We start from the raw sequence: 10302 nt of genomic DNA, 5'->3' as shown, positions 1-10302 counted from the left end.
GAGAGGCCCATTGGACTTGCAAACTTTATATGCCCCAATATAGGGGAATGCCAGGGCCAAAAGAATGGGAATGGGTGGGTAGGGAAGTGGGGGGGCGCTATGGGGGACTTTTGGGATAGCATTGGAAATGTAATTGAGGAAAATATGTAATAAAAATATTAAAAATTTTAAAAAAAAAGGGACATTTAAAATTCCAGCACTTACCATTGCTAAAGTACACATATAGTTACATAAATCCAACAAAAATACCTAACAAAATCTAAGACATAGATGCAATAACAGTATTTGGCAAACCTCACAATGCTGATGAAACAGAGACCTCACTAAACAGACATACAGTGACTGCAGTAAGTGTAACAGTTTGTTCCAAACGGACTGCAGTCTATCAAAATCCATCAAAATTTCAGCAAGATGTTTTTGTAAATAAAAATTATTCTACAATTTATATGAAAAAGCAAAGAAATTTGAGAAACTATTATTTTGAAAATGAATATACTGGGGGGCCGGGGTCAGTTTTAGTAACCAAACTCTGTGTGGTAATGTGTGCAGACACACAAAATAATGGAACACTTCTTTAGAAATACACACACACACACACACACACACAAAAGCAATTCAATAGAAGAAAGGCAATATTTTCAACAAATAGTATTGAAGCAATTGAATATCCATAGGTAGTAAATAAGCTATGACCTAAGTCTCATGCTTTACCCAAAAAGTTAACTCAAAATGAATCACATATAAGGCATATCACTTTCCAGAAAGATACACACAGGAGGATCTTCAGGATCTAGATCTTTGCAGAGTTCTTGGGCTTAACACCAAAAATATGGTCCACAAAAGAGAGAAGCCAGATTTCAACAAAATTAAAAACTTTTGCTCCACTCACAAAAATCTGATATGGAATGAAAATACAACCTACAAATAAATCACACCTTCTGATAAGACTTAGTACTTAGAATATGTAAAACACTCTCAAAACACAGTTGTTAAAAAATACAATCCAGTTTGAAAATAAGCAAAAATCATTTCCCAGTGGTATAGTTCTTACCTATCACAAGTGAGGTGCTGGGTTTTATCCCAATGACCATCTAAAAACAAACAAACAAAATGCCCAACACCATTAGCCATTAGGAAGAAGCACATTAAAACAACAGTGAGCTACTGCATACCTATCAGGATGGGTAGTGCAAACACAATGATAACATATGATATGTGGAGGTCCAGGCCAGGCAGAGCTAAATAGCACCCCACACACACACACACACCAGCCTAATCTACCTAAGACCTTGTTTCAGAAAAACAAAAGAGAACAGAACACAAGAACCTGAACGTGAACGTTTACTAGCTTTCATTTGTAATTTCAAAACCTGGAAGTCACCAGGTGCTCAAAACTTTTAAATGATTAAAAGAATCGGGCTGGAGAGATGGCTCAGTGGGTAAGAGCATCCGACTGCTCTTCCAAAGGTCCTGAGTTCAAATCCCAGCAACCACATGGTGGCTCACAACCACCCGTAATGAGATCTGATGCCCTCTTCTGGAGTGTCTGAAGACAGCTACAGTGTACTTACATATAATAAATAAATAAATCTTTAAAAAAAAAAGAATCATAAAAAGACACCACATTTGGTACACTTTTCTACAGTTCCAAATGTGAACACTTCAGATCTCACTGTTAGTTCCTTATCAATCCTCAACACTGGACTAGGAATTCATTCATCCTATGAAATGCTATTCAATAACAAAATGAAACTACTATTGATACAGTCAACAGCTTAGGTGAATATTATGCTTAGTGCAAACAGCCAACTCACAGGTAGGTACTTACTATAGCAAGCAATTCCATTTATAACATTTTCTTGAGATGACAAAATAATGGAAACAGAGAACAGATTAGGATTCCAGAGCTTAAGGAAGAGTGTGGGCAAGATAAAAGGATGATTTAAAAGCAATATAAAGGACTGAAGGTAACTCAGCTTTTAAGGGAGCTGCTGCCCTAGTAGGGAACCTGGTTTAGTTCCCCGCACTCACAAGAAGGCTCGTGCCATCTATTACTCCTGTTAGAGGGAATCTGATACCCTCTTCTGGTCTCTGCAAGCAATGAATACACATGCAGTAGCAAGCACATATAAAATAAAAATAAACCTTTTTTTAAAAAACAGCAACATAAGAAAATCTTTTGAGGTGGAAATTCTCTGAAATGTCTCTGTATCAGAGTGTACCGTGGTTTAACACCGTGCTATAGTTTACAAGATAATACCAATGGGAGTAATTGGATAAAGGATACAAGGGACCTTCCTGAATTGCTTCTTAGTTTACATGTGGACCTATAGTAATCACACACTAAAAGTTAAATTTAGCTAGATGGTGATGGAACATGCCTTTAAACCCAGCATTCAGGAAGATGAGGCAAGACTTCTGTGAGGTCAGACTTAGTTCTAAGACAGCCAGGGCTACAAAGAGAAAACTTATCTTGAAAAACAAAGGAATAACAAAACAAAACAAAAAAAAGTTTAATTGAAGGGGCTGGAGAGATGTCATTGCAATTAAAAGTGCTGGCTGCTCCTCCAGAGGCCCTATGTTTGTTTCTTAGCATCCACATGACATCTCATGACTATTTGTAACTCCAGGCCCAGGGAATCCATGCCTTCTGGTCTCTGTGGGCACTGGGCACCCAAGTAAAGACTTACATGAAGGCAAAACACCCAACACATAAAATAATAAACTAAAATGTAAAAGAAAGTTTAATTTAAAGGGGGGGGGCATGCTTTACTCAGCCTTTGACCAATCCTTCCTCCTGGACATAAAGTACACAGACACAAATATCAAATGCTATGCTACCCTCAAGCACCAAACACTTAAGTACAGATAGGCACAGCATAGATCAACACTGAAGGGCTTCATACAGGTCAGGCATGAGATCCAATACAAGCAGCAGCACTTTAAAGAGGGTAATCCTGGAAAGAAATCATATATAAAGCCAGAAATAAGCAGGATACCTTTAGAGACAGGTCCATGTACTTGTGAGATAACAAAGATAGGATAAGCCAGCCTAGAAGTAATTGGGGAGGATACCCAGAAGCCTTCCCTACTAACCTAGGGACCAAAAGCAATCATTCCCCTCCAGCTACTTATCCCTAGACCACCCAATCTCTCCACCATCCTCTCTCTACAGCACTCACTGTAAGCTACGGTCATTAAGTCTGGACTCATCTGTACTGTTTTATGCTACTCTGTTCTCTACTTTGGGGTCTATCATACATTAACCACCCAATAACATGAATGGAATAAATGAGCATGCAGTAAGTATCTACTCTTAGTCCTATTCTATACAGCTGCTGCATTCCTTTCTTCTATTTTACCCAAGTATGAGAAGTATATGTAGTACATAAATGAGTGTAAAAACAATGATATTATGTCTGTTGTTTTCCATAGAATGGAAGTCTACTCCAAAAATTAAATGATTCTACCTGGTCTGTGGAAGTTATCCATGAACAAACAACAGCAAAAACCTGGTACTGTGGTCTGTGGCACTAGTCCAGTGATTCTCAACCTGTGGGTTGCAACCCCTTTGGAATTGTTGAGTGATCCAAGGGTTCATTTAGTTCCAGGGGTTCTGACACCTTCTCATCTCCAAAGGCACTGTATGCACTAAGGGCACAGACATACATACAGACAAAACATCCACACACATAAATACAAACAAATCTTTAAACACACACACACACACACACAGTGCTAACAGGATTACAATTTAAATATATTAATAGGGCTTCCTGTTCCTCAAGTGCTAGGCAGACATTCTAGCTGTATGATCTCTGCACTTGGTGGGCTGAAACAATAGTATCATCACCAAGTTGGAGGTCAATGAGTTACACTGCAGAGGGGCTACATAGTGAGACCTTGTATCAAGCCAGTGCCCCACCCCATAATGAAGCCAGGCTTGTTGGCTCATGTTATAATCCCAGCCTTTGGAAGGGTGAGGTCTGAAGGTTTCTGTGAGCTGAGGCCAGCCTACGCCAGAGTGAGAAACGCTGCCTCAACACAAAAACAAAAACAGAGAGTAAGAAGGGAAGGTCAGTAAGTCATGCTAAGAAGCAAAACTCTACCAGGTAGCTAGGATTTCCAGAAGAAAAACTACAGATAGATTCGTTATGCTCATTCATTTGCTCAAAACACGTCTACTGAAAATCTACTACTTATCAAGGACTGTAAAGTCTATGCGAACACCTGACTAGGAAAGAAAGCTATGACAATCTCTGCTCTCATTAAGTTTAAGTTCTATCGAGGAAGTCAGACACTTAAGTCTTTGCACAAATAGAAGAACAGTTCCAAGGTTGTACAGTCTGCTGCTTAAAACAAATGGAGCTGGAGAGATGATTTGGTGGTGAGGAACACTGACAGCTCTTCCAGAGGACCCAAGTTCTAGTCCTAGCACCCACATGGCAGCTCACAACTATCTGTAACTCCAATCCAAGAGGTCTGAAGCCCTCTCCTGGCACCAACAGGACAGAGAGACAAATGTGCAGGCAAAATACCCATGCACATTTAAATAATAATAATAAAATAAAAATGTGTACTAAACAAGCAGAGGAACATTCTCTAAAGCCAGTTATCACTGACTTTTGAATAAAGGCTTCTCAGATTTCAAACCACACACAACCTGGAATCAAGTTTAAACACACGCTAGTTCAGTCGATGTGGATGGGTGGCTGAAATATTTCTTCAAAACTCCCCAGATCATGAAGATGTTTCTAGTTCATGAACTACATTTGAAAGAAATAACAAGGCTCTGGCGTACCACCGAAAGATCTTCAAGCTATTTTGTCAAACGCAAGCTCCCTAAAGGCAAGTACACTTTATCTCTTTTATTCACCATAGTACTCCCAAGACTTAACACTGAACACACAGCACTCAGTAAACATTTACCAGATAAATCAATGGTCAAGATGAACACTATTCAACTCTAACACGTTTGGCTCTTTAATGTTTGATATGTGGCTACTGAGTGAAGAGCTGAACTTTTTAAAATTTAATTTGAAATAAATCACATATGGTTAATGGCTACCACGATGGACAATGACAGGTCTAGACACAAATTTGGAGCAAAGAGCACTTAGACAACCAAAGTCTAGCTCTGAATCTCAACTCTGCAGCTTAGGTGTGACCTGAAAACTTTGTTAACTTCTTTGGGGCCTCATCGTCATCTATGAAAATTAGGACAAGCTCTCCTACTTTCTAGAGTTCTTGATACGATCAGAAAGACCCGTACTACTTACTATTAAACACAAAGTGGGGTGTAGGTGACATAATCTGTCCTCCAGAAACAATTCAAGAGCACAATGACTGTTCTGCCTTTTGCCCACAGGTACCAGAAATGCCAAGCGAGTCTGGTTCAGTGGCTCTGAAAGAAGGCCAAGGTCATAAATGTGGTGGGGGGCGTAAGGGGGTCCCCTCTGCAAGGCTAAGTACGAGGCAGTGACGGTGCAAGTCATCCCGACTCCTGGTCAGTCTCTCTGAGCATTGTGCTCTGGGCTCCTTCATTCATTCCCACCGCCTGCAGCCCGCTACTTCCCAGGTACAGGGCTCGGCCCCGGCCCGGGCGCCCTCCCCCGTCGCTCCAGACCAGCTAGGGTCAGCTCGGTACCGCGGCAGCAAGTCCCACCCGGCCGAAACCAGGAGCCATGTTTAGCTGTATGTACCTCTGTCAATAAAACAAACTTCCGTCTTCTGAAGAAAAACGGTTTCTAACTCAATGTCAAACTAGGACGCCAACTCGCAGCTCTGCGCGGCTGCCCGGCAGAGGGAGACGCCGCGCGCCGGGCGGCCCGGGAGTCCCCGCCGCCGGACCCCGCGCCCCGGCCGCGCGGCCACAAAGGGCCGAGAAGGCGGGCGCGCCCGGGCCTCCGTCTCGCCTCGCCCCGCTCCGCTCCGGCGTCACCGGCCGGCCGGCCTGCGGTGCACTCACCTCGGCCCGCGCGGCGGCAGGCGCTCCTCAGGCCGGCGCGGGCGGTGGCGGCGCGCTCCCGCGGGCCGCAGCGCGGGCGCTCCTCTCGGGCCGCCGTCCGCCGCGCCGCCTCCTCGGCCTCTGCCGGCGGCGCCCCCGCGGGCAGGCGGGCCCGGCACGAGCTCCGCCTCCGCCGCGCCCGCCTCCCCCCACCCCCAGCCTCCGTGCGGGGCCTCGCGAGCTCGGCGCGCTAGTTCCCGCCGCGCCTCATGCAGCCGCGGTCGGCGCTCGCCCGGCGTCCCCCAGTCAGCGAGGCGCGCACACCCGCGCGGAAGGCCGCCCGGGCGCAGTCCTCGCGGGACGAGCTCGGCCGCGGCGGCCGGTGCGGCTGCGCGGGGGAGGCCGGGGCCGCGCTCACCGGATGCCCGACCCCTCCCCCGCGGCGGGCGCCCCTCGGCGGCCGCCGGCTGCGCCCCTGGTCCTCCCGCCGCGCTTGGTTCCGCCGTGCAGTCGCTTCCTGTCCCTCCCGCCCCGGCGCGGGGTCCGGTTGTCCGGGCCAGGGCCTCGGGCAGGAGATGGTGCCCACCTGTGTGCGGACAAAGACGGCGGCAGCGAGTAAAGCCTCGGCGAGTCGGTCGCGGGCGGCTGAAAACGAAGGCGCCGTCGCAGCGCTCAGGCCCGGGGCGCCGCACAAGGCCACGCCTGATGCGGAGCCACCTGTGGCGGGATGAGTGGTTCGGCCGAGCCCGGCACTGGCGACTGCATGCACGACCGAGGGTGGGCGGTGAGGGGAGGCCACCGGCCCACACCGCCGGAAGAGGCCGCCGGACCTCGGGGACCAGAAAAAAAAAAAAAAAAATACCGCCAACCCCCAGCCCATGCCTTCCACTCCTTTCCCTGGTGAAGTCGACCTCTCTACTCATTCTCAGAATCAGCTTGGCCGCCCTGCTCTCTGTGCAGGACAGAAAGATGGCCTCAGGCATCACCCAGGTGCAGCTAGCCGCCTTGGCCATCTCAGTAGCTCATTGAGAAGCGTGTATCTTACTGCTTTGCCAGCCACGAGGCTGCAGCTGCAACTACACGACGAAGTCTCTTACAGGCGTTAATGACTCCATCTTCATCTTTTAGATCTACGTGGTCAATAGACTGCAAGTGGAACCTTGTGCAGGGCCTTCCTTGAGTTAGGGTCAGTCTCCTCCAGAAAATGACATGAAAAATCACCTCTACGCTTTTACTATCTTCTTTTACTTATCTACATGTTCCGAGTACTCTGTTGGAAAGCAGTCCACAACAGTGCCTGCATGACCTAAGGGGTCATTTTTTAAAATACTAATATAATATTTTGAAACCAAGTCAATTGACCTGTTAATTCATCCACAAGGAAACTGTATTTTGAATAAAATGCGGACTTTAAAAGAATAATGTATCGAAAAAGGAGACTCTAGCCTGTAAGGATAGATTTGCAAGCCATGTATTTTATATAGGGTTTGTATTCGGATTATGTTAAATCGTTCCCCGAAATCAGTAAAGAAGGCTAATAATTCATTTACAAGCGAATGAAAGAATAACATTTTATAAGAAAATATTTAGATGATTACTAGTAATGCTTAGCATCATTAGTCACTTAGGGAAATGCAAATTAAAACCACAGTGGGAAAACGCTTCACACCCACCACAATGGCTGCAATTAAAGAAATACAAACCCAGACAAGAATGGTTGGTGAGGAGGAGGACAAATTACAACGTTCATGTATTACGGAACTATAAAACAGTGGAGCCACTCTGGAAGAGTTTGCTGGGCTCTTCGAAAGTTATACACAGGACCCTGCAATCCCACTTAGAGATACTTCCCTTAGAAAATCGAAAAGTGGTTCTTGTAACTTGTTCATAAATATTCACAATGTCATTATTTATAAAGGCCAAAAAGGACAGTTGTTATCCAGGTGTCCAAGAGTTTCAGAAAGGATCAACAAAATGTACATGAAGAGGAGCAAAGTGCTCATAAAAACATCTACCCTGAGGTACATCAAGCAGGAAGCCAAAATTAGGCATAAAGGTTCATTTCTATAATACCAACAGTAGGGTAATGCCGGGCAGGAAGTTTAGACCAACCTGGTTATGTAGCTAGTTTGAGCTCAATGTGGGCCGGAGGAGATCCTGTGTCAAAGCAATGCCAACAAGCTAAGTGAATGAGACCAATGCAAAAGAACACGTGACTCAACGTCAGTATCTGGGAAAGTCACAGTTAGTGATGAGCCGTTGCTTACGGCTTGGGCTAGGACCCCAGTGTGGGGAATGACCACAAACTGCAGATCCTTTTGAAGTTTTAGACATTTTCTAAGACTGAATGAGATCACTGAACACGGCTGTGAATGAACTCAAAAGAACTGAATGTGCAAGGGAGATAAGCAAGTGTTCACCTGTCAAATTGCCTCAATAAAACAAGGTTTCAAGATTTCCTGTATTCCCTAAAAGCCTAAAGTAACAATCCCTTTGTATCTCTTTACCAAAATTGTTTACAATTTTAAAAGTCCTGAAGTCAAAAAACAAAAAAACAAACCTGTGCTGTTTGCATTGTGCAATAGTAAAAGGAACTTCTCCTCCACGTATTGTCTAACCAGGTCCATTTACGCCCTTGACACTCAGTATCCACCACTACCAGTCACTCGACAATGTGCCTTGACTGTATCCTTTGAGCAGAGGACAAAAGGGTATATTTAAGGGCAGGAAGGAACTAGATGTTTCTCCACAGTCAAATTTTATCAAGGAGTAGGTGAAAAGATGACTATCAGGTTATCTGAAATAACAGGCAGGGAATCCAAAGTCAGGAATAATTCACATGATTTTTTGCCAGTGTTCTCCTGTGTTGTTAATTCCTGTTTAAACTGGGCCCCAGAGCTCAGATTTCTCATCACACTGCAGTGAGCCTCGGGAGAAGGACTGCCTTTGGGCTGGATAACAATACAGGTCCGGTTTTGTTTTCTTAGTCTGATGGAGTTTTAAATGAATCTCTGTGATTTCTACCACTGTAAATTAGTCCTAGTCATTTGGTCTCAACTAGCCAAAAAGCAAGAAGATGGCTCCTATGGTGTGTCCTGTGGAGATGTGGGAATGGGGTGATTAATCTCTCGACAGGATTCAGAATCTCCTAGAAAACAGACACCCCTCTGGGTCTGTGGGAGTCTCTCCGGGGAGGATTGACAAGACACACCTTGACTTTGCGTAGCCCTGTTCCAAACGCTGAGGTCTCAGATGAATAAACAGGAGGAATGGAATATCAATGTTCATCTCTCTACTTCCTGGGATGGAGGCAGTGTGGCCCGCTTCCTCACACCTCCTACAACCATGCCTATCCACCACGAAGACTGACCTATCTCAGTGTAAACCAAAAATAAGCCCACCCTCCCTTAGTAAACCTGCTTTAAATTACCTTTATCGGGCATTTTATCAGCCAAACTAGAAAACTTACAAGGATGCTGCCTGCTGCAAAGTAATCTGCCCCAGTTTGACCAGAGAGATAGGAAGAAAGGGAGGAGTAACTGTTTATACAGACTGTGTATCAAGCACCAGTAGGTTGGGAGGAATGACACAGGATGAGTGAAAGGGGCCTGCAATTGGTCATGCTGTTACATGTCTTTAAGCCCAGCTACTCCAGGCTAAGGCAGGAGGGTAGCAAATTTAAGGCCAGACTAGCAAGTTATCAAGACCCAATATGAGAAACAGAAGGGCTTAAGGGGAAATAATTAGACTACCTGCAAAGCCAAATGACCAAAGTACATAAAATGGAACAAAACACTCACATAGTATCATTTGATTTTTTTAAAATTCACTAGTTTTTTTTTTTTGACAATCAATGGCCCCGTAGCCCTAAACTTGTGTAAGCTGAAATTAGGGTTATGTTCTGTCCTTACCTAGCTCCACTACATCTGGTATAACTGTTAACAGCATAACGAGCAGGCTAATATAGGGTGTGTGTGTGTGTGTGTGTGTGTGTGTGTGTGTGTGTGTGTGCCTCTGTCATTTTACTGCATATGGATTCCTGTGACTTCCCCCAGAATCAAGACACAGAACTATTTAATCACCACAAGATCTCCCTTGGGATAGCCTTTTTTCGACACCCCCCTCTACTATCTGCAGTCCCTGGCAGCTGCTAATCTGTTCTCTAAGTATCATTTTGTCATTCTAAGAATGTACATGAATGAAAACAGACAGTATGCAACCTTTGGAGAGTGTCTGTTTTACTTAGAAAAGCAATTGCAAATAGTTGGGTCGTGGTTTTGTAGTTTTGTACCACCTACTCTGTCTCTACCCAGGCTGTAACCCCTGGCTCCCCAGTCTTCTCTGACACTCCCACC

At 45.0% G+C, this 10302-nt stretch overlaps 1 protein-coding gene across 5 annotated transcripts in view; it reads right to left on the bottom strand.

The window, feature by feature from the left end:
* Positions 1 to 6707, bottom strand: part of Galnt1 (polypeptide N-acetylgalactosaminyltransferase 1) — an 81124-nt gene extending 74417 nt beyond the window's left edge. The window contains exon 1 of one of the 5 annotated variants that reach the window (XM_029471857.1): positions 6534 to 6707. The gene's annotated coding sequence lies outside the window, so the exon portion shown is untranslated. Of the gene's footprint in view, positions 1 to 1051; positions 1092 to 5279; positions 5507 to 5702; positions 6091 to 6533 lie in introns of those variants that run through there. The other 4 variants (XM_021150291.2, XM_029471856.1, XM_029471858.1 and 1 more) reach the window with 4 other exon arrangements.
* Between the last annotated feature and the right edge of the window lie 3595 nt (positions 6708 to 10302).

The sequence above is a fragment of the Mus caroli genome, chromosome 18 (assembly GCF_900094665.2).
Source record: "Mus caroli chromosome 18, CAROLI_EIJ_v1.1, whole genome shotgun sequence".
NCBI lineage: Eukaryota > Metazoa > Chordata > Mammalia > Rodentia > Muridae > Mus > Mus caroli.
The sequence above is the reverse complement of the archived record's forward strand: the minus strand, read 5'-3'. Positions and strand labels throughout refer to the sequence as shown.